Here is a 13,061-nt window from a genome sequence, read left to right as displayed (position 1 = left end):
ACATGTCTCAAGTGATTTAGAATCAAGTGATTCCAAACAATCCATCTGCATGGAGTTTCTTCATGCACACATTCCAATAGACATGGTTCGCATGTCTCAAACTTTTCAAAAACGAGTGAGTCCAAAGATCCATCAACATGGAGCGTCTTCATGCGTTTTATACCAATATGACTCAAATGGCAGTGCCACAAGCAGGTTGTACTATCATTACTATCTTATATCTTTTGGCATGAACATGTGTATCACTACAATCGAGATTCAATAAACCATTCATTTTAGGTGCAAGACCATTGAAGGTATTATTCAAATAAACAAAGTAACCATTATTCTCCTTAAATGAATAATCGTATTGCGATAGACATAATCCAATCATGTCTATGCTCAATGCAAACACCAAATAACAATTATTTAGGTTTAACACCAATCTCGATGGTAGATGGAGTATGCGATGCTTGATCACATCAAGCTCGGAAACACTTCCAACACATATCGTCATCTCACCTTTAGCTAGTCTTTGTTTATTCCATAGCCTTTATTTCGAGTTACTAACACTTAGCAACTGAACCGGTATCTATTACCATGGTGCTACTAGGAGTACTAGTAAAGTACACATCAATATAATGTATATCCAATATACTTCTGTCGACCTTGCTAGCCTTCTCATCTACCAAGTATCTAGGGTAGTTCCGCTTCAGTGACCGTTCCCCTTATTACGGAAGCACTTAGTCTCGGGTTTGGGTTCAACCTTGGGTTTCTTCACTAGAGCAGCAACTGAGTTGCCATTTCATGAAGTATCCCTTCTTGCCCTTGCCCTTCTTGAAACTAGTGGTTTCACTAACCATCAACAAATGATGCTCCTTCTTGATTTCTACTTTTGCGGTGTCAAACATCGCGAATATTTCAAGGATCATCATATCTATCCCTGATATGTTATAGTTCATCACGAAGCTCTAGTAGCTTGGTGGCAATGACTTTGGAGAAACATCACTATCTCATCTGGAAGATTAACTCCCATTCGATTCAAGTGATTGTTGTACCCAGACAATCTGAGTACAAGCTCAACGATTGAGCTTTTCTCCCTTAGTTTGTAGGCTAAGAAACTCGTCGGAGGTCTCATACCTCTTGACGTGGGCACGAGCTTGAAATCCCGATTTCAGCCCTGGGAACATCTCATATGTTCCGCGGCGTTTCAAAAACGTCTTTGGCGCCACAATTCTAAACCGTTTAACATTACTGAACTATCATGTAGTCATCAAAACGTGTATGTCAGATGTTCGCAACATCCACAGACGATGTTCGAGGTTCAGCACACCGAGCGGTGCATTAAGGACATAAGCCTTTTGTGCGGTAATGAGGACAATCCTCAGTTTACGGACCCAGACCGCATAATTGCTACTATCAACTTTCAACTATATTTTCTCTAGGAACATATCTAAACAGTAGAACTAAAGCGCGAGCTTACGACATAGTTTGTAAAGACCTTTTTTACTATGTTCATGATAATTAAGTTCATCTAATCACATTATTTGATGAACTCCCACTCAGATAGACATCCCTCTAGTCATCTAAGTGATACATGATCCGAGTCAACTAGGCCGTGTCTGATCATCACGTGAGATGGACTAGTCATCATCGGTGAACATCTTCATGTTGATCGTATCTACTATATGACTCATGTTCGACCTTTCGGTCTCTTGTGTTCCGAGGCCATGTCTATACATGCTAGGATCGTCAAGTCAACCTAAGTGTTTTGCATGTGTAAATCTGGCTTACACCCATTGTATGTGAATGTTAGAATCTATCACACCCGATCATCACGTGGTGCTTCGAAACAAAGAACTTTCGCAACGGTGCACAGTTAGGGAGAAAACTTGCTTGAAATTTTAGTGAGGTATCATCTCATTTATGCTACCGTCGTTCTAAGCAAGTAAGATGTAACCTTGACAAACATTACATGCAAATCATAAAGTGACATGATATGGCCATCATCATCTTGCGCCTTTGATCTCCATCTTTGAGGAGCGGCATAGTCACCTTCGTCACCGGCATGACACCATGATCTCCATCATCGTGTCTCCATGAAGTTGTCTCGCCAACTATTACTTCTACTACTATGGCTAACAGTTAGCAATAAAGTAAAGTAATTACATGGCATTGTTCAATGACACGCAGGTCATACAATAAATTAAGATAACTCCTATGCCTCCTGCCGGTTGTCATACTCATCGACATGCAAGTCGTGATTCCTATTACGAGAACATGATCAATCTCATACATCACATATCATTCATCACATTCTTTTGGCCATATCAAATCACATAGCATACCCTGCAAAAACAAGTTAGACGTCCTCTAATTGTTGTTTGCATGTTTTACGTGGCTGCTATGGGTTTCTAGCAAGAATGTTTCTTACCTGCGCAAAAGCCACAATGGGATATGCCAATTTCTATTTACCCTTCATAAGGACCCTTTTCATCGAATCCGATCCGACTAAAGTGGGAGAGACTGGCACCCGCTAGCCACCTTATGCAACAAGTGGATGTCAGTCGGTGGAACCTGTCTCACGTAAGTGTACGTGTAAGGTCGGTCTGGGCCGCTTCATCCCACAATACCATCGAAACAAGATAGGACTAGTAACGCTAAGCATATTGAACAAAATCAACGCCCACAACAACTTGTGTTCTACTCGTGCATAGAATCTACGCAATAGACCTAGGTCATGATGCCACTGTTGGGGAACGTAGAAGAAATTCAAAATTTTCTACGCATCACCAAGATCAATCTATGGAGAGACTAGCAACGAGATAGAGAGAGAGAGAGGGAGTGCATCTTCATACCCTTGAAGATCGCTAAGCGGAAGTGTTACAAGAACGCGGTCGGTGGAGTCGTTCACGAAGCGATTCAGATCGCGGCCGAATCCGATCTAAGCACCGAACAACGGTGCCTCCACGTTCAACACACGTACAGCCCGGGGACGTCTCCTCCTTCTTGATCCATCAAAGGGAGAGGATAAGTTGAGGGAAAACTCCGACAGCACGACGGCATGGTGGTGATGGAGCTCGTGGTTCTCCGGCAGGGCTTCGCCAAGCACTACGGAGGAGGAGGAGGTGTTGGAGGAGGGAGAGGGCTGCGCCAGGGGAAGGGTGTGGCTGCCCTCTCTCTCCCTCACTATATATAGGGGGAAGGGAGGAGGGGGAGGCGCCCTAGGGTTTCCTAGGGGAGGGGCGGCAGCCACAGGGGAAACCCTAGATGGGTTTGGGCGCCCCCACCCCCTAGGAAACTTGCCCCCCAAGCCGGGAGGGGTGGCTGCCCTAGGGGTGGCGCCCCCACCTCTCCTGGTTAAGTGAGATGGGGTGGGAGGGGCGCTCAGCCCCTTAGTGGGCTGATGTGCCCTCTCCCCTTGGCCCATAAGGCCCCCCAACGCTTGTCGGGGCCTCCAAAACACCTTTCGGACACGCTGGTCATCACCTGGTACCCCTGAAACAATTCCGGACTCCAATACCATTCATCCAATATACTGATCTTCACCTTCGGACCATTCCGGAGCTCCTCGTCATGTCCGGGATCTCATCCGGGACTCCGAACAACCTTCGGTAACCACATACTATTTCCCATAACAACTCTAGCGTCACCGAACCTTAAGTGTGTAGACCCTACGGGTTTGGGTATCATGCAGACATGACCGAGACACCTCTCCGGCCAATAACCAATAGCGGGATCTGGATACCCATATTGGCTCCCACATGTTCCACGATGATCTCATCGGATGAACCACGATGTCAAGGATTCAAGCAATCCCGTATGCAATTCCCTTTGTCAATCGGTATGTTACTTGCCCGAGATTCGATCGTCGTATCCCAATACCTCATTCAATCTCGTTACCGGCAAGTCATTTTACTCATTCCGTAATGCATGATCCCGTGACTAACTACTTAGTCACATTGAGCTCATTATGATGATGCATTACCGAGTGGGCCCAGAGATACTTCTCCGTCACACGGAGTGACAAATCCCAGTCTCGATTCGTGCCAACCCAACAGACACTTTCGGAGATACCCGTAGTGCACCTTTATAGCCACCCAGTTACGTTGTGACATTTGGTACACCCAAAGCATTCCTACGGTATCCGGGAGTTGCACAATCTCATGGTCTAAGGAAATGATACTTGACATTATAAAAGCTTTAAGCAAACGAACTACACGATCTTGTGCTATTCTTAGGACTGGGTCTTGTCCATCACATCATTCTCCTAATGATGTGATCACATTATCAATGACATCCAATATCCATGGTCAGGAAACCATAACCATCTATTGATCAACGAGCTAGTCAACTAGAGGCTCACTAGGGACATGTTGTGGTCTATGTATTCACACATGTATTACGGTTTCCAGTTAATAAAATTATAGCATGAACAATAGACAATTATCATGAACAAGGAAATACAATAATAACCATTTTATTATTGCCTCTAGGGCATATTTGCAACAATTTTATGTGATTGTCACTTCAACTTGCCCTCTAATGACTAATAAATGTAAAGATACACAAATCTGACTCCTTGTTTATTTTGTTCCTAGTAGAAATGAACGTTTTTAGGAGTAAAATCAAGTCATATATGAGATATACTTGAGGATATAATCATTTCCATATAATTTGGCATGCACCAGAGCCAATAGAAGAGAAGTCGTTGTGCGATATGATTACAAGCGCTCATACCACATGTCGCCACCTTTGTGAAGTGATCCCAAGCAACTAGTGTGAAGGGCTCCGAGCCAAATTCACACCTAAAACCCTATTCTGCCCATCTACACTATATAAAAGGACAAGGAAGACCTCGGGGAATATCTATCGCCCCTAGAAGTGAGAACAACATGCTATTCCCTTTCGTATCCTCCACACATACGCCATCAATATCACATATCCATTTAATTGTAATCAAAATTCCATCATGATTAGTGACACTGTAAAACTATCAATCATTCATCTTCAAGTATCTTTTTTACAATGCCATCTGCTTGTGATTTGATCGTGATGTGTGAGTATGTAATCCCTTCAGGCCAAGGGACAAGGTGTAGCATTGCTATCCCATGTAGGCAAAAGATGACATTGACGATCAGTACAAGGAGGAGTAATGTTGGGGATATAACCCCGCGGTGTGACCCGCCGAGAGGGGTCAGACTACATAGTTGGCGACTCAGAGCAAAGGGTCCAAAACGGGCCCAAGAATAAAAGACATGACAACGACGGCTCATAAGCAGGTTTATTGAAGACCCAAGATCCGGAGGCGACTTAGGACCCGAAGGTGTGAGGCGCCCGAATAATGACTCGCTTTGTAAGGCAAGGAAATTAGAACCAGAGTCGGTTACATTGTGTGATCCGACCTAGACTCTTGTAAGCCGCCGGAACTCGACCTGTGTGTAGAAAGGCGACACCCGGCGGCGGGTTAACTCAAGAAACAGTTGATCGATAGCTAGAAAAAGCGTAATCGCTCCCTTGTAATCGAAACTCAGGCAATACAACTAGAAGCAGGACATAGGCTTTTACCTCGTTGTGAGGGGCCGAACCCGGGTAAACTCTTGTGTCCTTTGTCCCGCTCAACCCCTTCAAGCTAACCTACATTGCGATGGCCCACACCTAAGTCCTTTCACAAGGGCATCTGCTGCAACAAAACCACGACTGTTGGCGCCCACCATGGGGCCAGAGCATGGTGGTTTCGAGTTCTTGAAGGCAAATTTCTCAGGGATCGAAGGATAATCCATGGGCCGCATGACCAAGAGTCGCCATGGCAAGATCTACATTGACGACGATGGAGGGGGCCCAGAGGCTGACTCAATCAAGTACTGTTACCGGGTCCCCTTTGGTGGAATTCATGTCTTCATCGGCAAAATCGGCGAGTCAGAGCCTCAGCCGGACGCCTGCACCGACATCAGAGAGATGGCTCAGCGCGCGTAACCCACTAGGGGTCAACCTAGCTGAAAGCATGCCGTTGTTGGCTTTGTTCATGGGGTGGATCTTAAGGAAGGGTCTGTATCTGGTGGAGAGACAGCCATCTATTCAGGTGATGAACCTCAACTTGAGAATCGAGTCAATCTATCAACTTCAAGATGGCGGGCTTTCGGGCTATTCCGATGGAGATAGCATTGCGGATCCCTATGAGCCGCCAAGCAGGGCTGCTATTTTTATGGATGGTACCTAGCGAATGCTAAATTCATCAACAGTCGCGGCTATGACATCCGGTTTAACTGCTGCTGTGACAGCTGGGGTTAGCGGCTCTGCATGGCCGCCGGCTCAAGTCTTATCTGAGCTCTTGGATGCTTTGGCAACCCTGATAGCTGCAGAGGTAACTCCGGCAAATCAAGCGTGACATAATGCAGAGGTTTCAAGGGTGCAAGATGAGGTGGCCAAGGCCCGAGAGGATCTTAATGCAGAGAACGTCAGGATGGCAATAGAGTGGGCTTCGTTGGAGGCCGAGTCATGGCGGATAAGAGCAGAAGCTTTTCGTCTGAGTCTGGATCAGAATACGTCCAATGTTATTCTTCAAAGGAGGCATCAGAGCCGCTTATCTTGACAGTTTGAGGGACGGAATCTTTTTAACACACCTAGGGCAGGAACGAGTAACCCGCCCGGTGTAACCCGGATTGCCGAGGCACCAGGAACTGGAGCGGCGGCTCAACCTCATGTGCAAGACCTGCCTCGTAAGGATCTGACCCCACCTCAACGGGTTCCAACGCCTTCTAGACATTATTCTAACCTGGCGGATAACATGATAGCAGCAGCCACACGGCTAGTAACTATCCCGATCTAAGGCGAGTCTCTAGTGGCGGTAGAGACCCGGAACATGGTAGAGCTCCTTCAGACGGCTGTGGCACAACAGACAGCTTACTCATACAGCCATGAGCGTGTTCATTCAACTCCCCGCCTAAGTTGAAGCTATAGCTGGCGTATTGAGTCATCGGCAGTTTCCAGCAGTGAACGGTACTATCACCTACCTCGTAATAATGACCCGCCCTGCGGACCTAACCCACCCCAAGATGATCATAGGGTGAATGATGCTCAGGCCCTGGTGGATCAGGCTAGAGCCCGTCATGAGGCGGAATTGGTGGCTCAACTAGGGGCTCATCAGTAGTTTCCAATAAACCCTTCGGCGTCTGTTGAGGCTGGGACGATTTCCAGGCCGGTTGGTGTGTCGTGTCTAGCACCGGCTCTATGCAATGAATGTCTGCCAAAAGATTTTAAGGGTCCCCGTAAGGTGCCTAATTACACAGCTGATCTTCCACCCGAATCTTGGATTGAAAGCTATGAACTATCTATGGAGATGTTGGATGTTAATGATGTTGCATGTGCCAAGTATTTCACCATGATGTTGGATGGACCGGCTCGTACCTAGTTGAAAGGATTACCAGCCAATTCCATCACTTCATGGTTTGAGTTGAAGGCGCGTTTCATTCAGAACTTTAAAGGAACGTGTAAGCAACCTCTGTTGATTATTGATCTGGACAACTGCATGCATCGGGAGGATGAGTCGGCCCACCATTGGGTCCGCTGGGTCTCAGCGATTATCCACTCATCAAATAGCATTGCGGCAGGCTCTGCTGTTATGATTCTGGAGAAGAATTGTCAATTTACCCCCCTCAAACAGAAGGTTGGGCGGCTTAAGCGTCACTGTAGGGACATGGGGGAGCTCACAGTAGCTCTCATTAAGTATGCCAACTCTGATAATACCAAAGACCCTGGATCTGATGATGAAAAGTCCAACAAGGGAAAGAAGAGTGGTAATGGTATGGGTCAGCAGCAGAACATGACAGGGCATAATGGTCACAACTAGGGTAACGGTGGTAAGCGCCAACAACCTGATGGCGGGTCAGATCTGGTAGCTAACACCAACATTGGATATAAAAATCAGTGACGTAAGGGTAAGCCGCAATTTGGAGGACCAAAATTTAACCTTGAGGCAATGATTAATGACCCTTGCCCAAAGCATAGTCTGCCTGGTCAGCCATTAATTCATGCATGGAAGGATTGTTTCATAATGCGAGAGTACTGGAATTATAATCTAGGTCACGGCAATAATAATGGGCCTCTAGGAGGGTCAGGATCCGGCTCTGAAGGGCCTGGCTTTGGTGGCGGCGGCTCAAATTCTGTGTATCAAGGACAGGGCAATCAGGGTAGTCATAACCAACAGTCTGGTCAGGGTAACCAGCAGCATCAGTCAGGATACCAGAGTAATCCAAAGCAGCTTAATGGTGGCTAGTATCACATTTTTACCACAAGTCTTTGCAAGAGATATTAGAAAGTTCATAAGCGTGTGGTCAGTGCAATTGAGTCAGCGGTACCTCAATGCTTGCGATGGTCAGAGCAGCCAATCACATGGAGTCGAGAGGATCACCCGCCCGGGTTGACAATCTGGGTCAACTAGCGTTGGTGGTAGCCCCTCAGGTTGGGGGTTATAAATTCACTAAAGTGCTCATGGACGGTGGCAGTAGTATCAATATCCTTTATTATGATACTTTTCGCTGGATGAATTTAACTGATACGGAGCTTAAGCCATCCTCTACGGTTTTTCATGGTGTGGTCCCTGATAAGTCGACATACCCAGTGGGGAAGATTGCCTTAGAAGTGGTTTTTGGGGATGAATATGATTACAGAACAAAGACGTTATGGTTTGAAGTGGTTAAAATCAAGAGACCTTATCATGCCTTGTTTGGATGGCCGGCTTACGCCAAGTTTATGGTGCAGCCTCGTTATGTTTATTTGTAGCTTAAAATGCCAGGGCGTAAGGGCATGATTAAAATCCCATGGTGATCGAAGAATTGCATTGGATGTGAAGAAGGAGATGTTGCCTAAGCTGAATCAGCCTGTGCTACTGAAGAGCTTAAGTTTTATAAGGATAATGTTGACCCGACTGATATGACCCCTTTGAAGAAGCACGTGACGGAGCAAGACCCTCTGTTGAAATTTAAGTCAGCTGATGATCTGAGCAAGTGGACTTTGTCCCTCGCGACTCATCTCAGGAGTTTATAGTAGGGGCTAATATGGATCCTAAATAGGAAAGCGTGCTCATCGAGTTCATCCGTGAGAATTGGGACATCTTTGCATGGAAGCCTTCTGACATGTCGGGTGTACCGAGAGACTTCGTTGAGCACACCCTCAATGTGGATCCTAAGTTTAAGCCGGTCAAGCAGTTTCTTCGTTGTTTCAATGAAGAACGGTGTAAGGCTATTAGAGAAGAGGTGGCCCGGCTCTTGGCAGCTGGGCTCATCATTGAAGTTTTTCACCCTGAGTGGTTGCCTAACCCGGAGTTGGTATTTAAGAAAAACGGCACCTAGCGTATGTGTCTTGATTACATTGACCTTAACAAAGCTTGTCCAGCCGATCCATTTGCTCTTCCTTGCATTGACCAGATTATTGATGCTACGGCAGGTTGTGAGAACTTATTTTCCCTTGACGCTTATTCTAGATATCATCATATCAAAATGGCAGTTAAAGACCAGGAGAAAACAACTTTCATCACACCTTTTGGAGCTTTCTGCTATGTTTCTATGCCCTTAGGGCTCAAGAGTGCCCAGGCGACTTATCAACGTTGTGTTCAGAATTGCTTTCACAATCAAATTGGGCGTAATGTGCATGCTTATGTGGATGATATTCATGGCGATTATATGGAGATACCTACATTGGCAGAAATTGGTATATGGAGTATTCATGGTGAGTCGCAAACTGAAACATTATTTCTTTGGTCATCCTATTACTGTGGTCAGCTCTGCCCCATTAGGAGACATCATTCAAAACAGGGAGGCCACATGTCGGGTTGCTAAGTGGGCAATAGAACTCGGACCTCATGGTCTGAAATATGTGCCAAGAACAATTATCAAATCTCAGGCTCTGGTGGATTTCATCAATGACTAGACAAAATTGCAGACACCTAGGGAGAAACCTGATAACACATATTGGATAATTCACTTTGATGGGTCCAGGCAGCTAGAGGGCTCGGGGCTGGGGTCATATTGACTTCCCCTCAAGGTGACAAGTTTTGCTATGTTTTGAGGCTAATGTTTCCTTGTACTAACAATGCAACTGTATATGAGGCTTTACTCCACGGCCTTCACATGGCCAAAGAGATGAATTTGAGCCTCGTCACGTGCCTTTGCGATTCAGACCTTGTGGCTCAGCAAGTTTCGGGTACCTGTGATTCCAAAGACCCGCTCATGGAAGGTTATCGCTGGGTGGTTGATAATATTACTGGTCATTTCAAGGGTTATCAGGTGGTGCACCTTGATCTAAGAAAAAATGAGGCGGCTAATGGCTGGAGCCGGCTGGGGTCCCACCATAAGCCGGTACCCCCTAATGTATTTCTTGATGTATTGCATAATGCTTCAGTCAAAGTGCCATCTGAAGAGGATCTTGCTATCCCTGACCCGGAGGCATAGTTGGTGGCGGCTCTCCATGCAATTCCTGACTGGACACTTCCCTACTTGGCTTATATGACTAGGGGCGAGTTACCTGAGGGTGAAACTTTGGCCAGACAGATAATCCGACGGTCTTAGTCTATGACTATTGTCAATGGCGAGTTACACCAATGCAACATAACAGGTGTGTTCCAGCATTGTGTTTCTCCCAAAGAAAGTCGTGAGATATTGCATGAGATTCATGAAGGCGATTGTGGTTATCACGTCGGCTCAAAATCTTTAGTAGCCAAAGCTTTTTGTCATGGGATTTATTGGTTGACGGCTCATGCTGATGCGGAGGATATTGTCGGTAAATGTGATGGCTGTCAGAAGTTTTCTTGACGGTCTCATGTGTCAGCTCAAGAATTGAGGATGATTCCAATTACTCGACCATTTGCAGTCTGGGGTTTGATATGGTTGGACCTTTCAAGCAGTCTAAAGATAAGAAAACCCACCTCTTGGTGGTGGTTGATAAATTTATCAAGTGGGTTGAAGCAGAGCCCGTGAGCAAGTGTGATGCGGTGACTGCAGTCCAGTTTGTTAAAAAGCCGATCTTCTATTTTGGCTACCCTCATGGTATCATTACTGATAATGGCACTAATTTATCTAAGGGTGCTATGAAGGAATTCTGTAAACGAGAGCATATTCATCTTGACGTCTCTTTTGTGGCTCATCCGCAGTCTAATGGTCAAGCTGAGAGAGCTAACCAAGAAATTTTGAGAGGCATAAAACCCCGGCTTATTGTTACTTTGAAGCGAACACCGGGTTGTTGGGTTGAGGAGTTATGTTCAGTACTTTGGAGTATCAATACCACCCCCAACAGGTCAACAGGCTATATGCCTTTCTTAATGGTTTATGGTGCAGAGGCAGTTCTTCCAAGCTGACAACGAAATGACACATCAAAACACACTCGATGCTTCGGATGAGGAGCATGACCTAGCGGCGGCATTCGGCGATATATCAACAAGACTGCATCGCTATCATAGCCGCAGAATTATGACCCGGATGTTTCAAGAAGGCGACTTGGTACTCCGGCTCATCCAATATCAAACAGATAAACACAAGTTATCCCCACCTTTGGAAGGACCCTTTGTGGTCAGCAAGAACCTGAATAATGGGTCATATTACCTCATTGATGTGCGTGAGCACAAGGATTCCCGCAAGTCGGAGGAGGAGACCCGCCGTCCATGGAAAATTGCACAGCTTTGGCCTTACTACACATGAGACACCGCCTCTTGTCTTTGTACATACTTTTGTCAATTTATATAACTTTTTATGATCAGTATAATAAAGCCGGCATCCCCAAATTACGGGGCCTCCATCATTTCATTTCTGAGTGTCTGAGCCTTTATTGATTGATCATAAGGTCACTTGGAGGCTTCCAACCACTGGGTTTAGCTTTCATACCCTCTTGACCGGCTTGAATGCCACTTTTTATAGGTTTTTCCTGTCTGTTTGCAACTTGCTACTCCACCAAGTGAATCGCCAAACTCTTAACAATCAATCTTTTTAAAGACCCTTAACTCGTTAAGGTTAAAACGGCGGCTCGTGTCACATGAGAGCCGTCTTACAGTGAGCTAGGTAAAACCATGGCTGTTGCAGCCTTGAAAGCAATCATGTGGCCTGAGTGCCAACCGGCTGTTGCAACCTTGAAAGCAAACATGAGGCCTGAGTGCCAACCGGCTATTGCGGCCTTGAAAGCAAACATGAGTCCTCAGTGCTAAACGGCTGTTGCGGCCTTGAAAGCAAACATGAGGCCTAAGCGCCAAACGGCTATTGCAGCCCTGAAAGCAAATATGAGGCTTGTAAGCCACTTTTTTGTCATGCTTAAAAGCTGGCCTGGTGATATTTGAGATTTGCATATTTTCTGTTTGGATTTTCAGATGCTTTTATGTTTTCAAATTTTGGTTTGAGATCTCCGAGTCGCCTGGATCCAGGTTATAAAGCTTTTGCTGTATGACTCATGTTTGAGTATTTCGGGTTTGGTAACCCGCCCTGGCTATGGACTTTAACTTGCCAGTTTGTTTCGGCTTGAATAACCTTAATTCTAGTCTTTTCTTTGGTAATATAAGACTATCACTACTGGAATCAGGATCTTTGCTGTCAACTAGTTCTTTGCCGTCAGTTAGCTGCTGGCAAAGGAGGTCTTTGTCGTCAGCATACAGAAAGCTGACGGCAAAGAAAGAGCGAACGACAAAGATGGTGTTTGTCGCCAGCCAGTTCTTTGTCGTCCACTAGCACACGGCATAGAAGCTTTGTCGTCCGCTAGCGGACGGCAAAGAGGGAGGGTGGCGTACCAGCGAGGGCCTCCTAACGGCCACTTTCTTTGCCATCGGCTAGCAGACGGCAAAGAATCTTTTTCATCGGCTAGCGGATGGCAAAGAAAGTGGCCAACTAATGCCCGTTAGCTAGGCTCTTTGCCGTCCGCTAGCAGACGACAAAGAGCTGTGACCTAAAATAAAAAGGCGCCAGCCCCACGTCCCTCTCTCTCCCTCCCTCATCACACCCGCGTCGCCGCCCCATGCCCGAGCCACCCCCACCGCTTCACCGCCCCGCCGCGCCGCGCCGGCCGCCCAGCCCCGCCGCCTCGCCCCTCCGCCCCACCGCCCCGGCCCT

Source organism: Triticum dicoccoides, chromosome 5B, assembly GCF_002162155.2.
Source record: "Triticum dicoccoides isolate Atlit2015 ecotype Zavitan chromosome 5B, WEW_v2.0, whole genome shotgun sequence".
In the NCBI taxonomy this organism is placed as follows: Eukaryota; Viridiplantae; Streptophyta; class Magnoliopsida; order Poales; family Poaceae; genus Triticum; species Triticum dicoccoides.
This window is presented reverse-complemented; position numbering follows the sequence as displayed.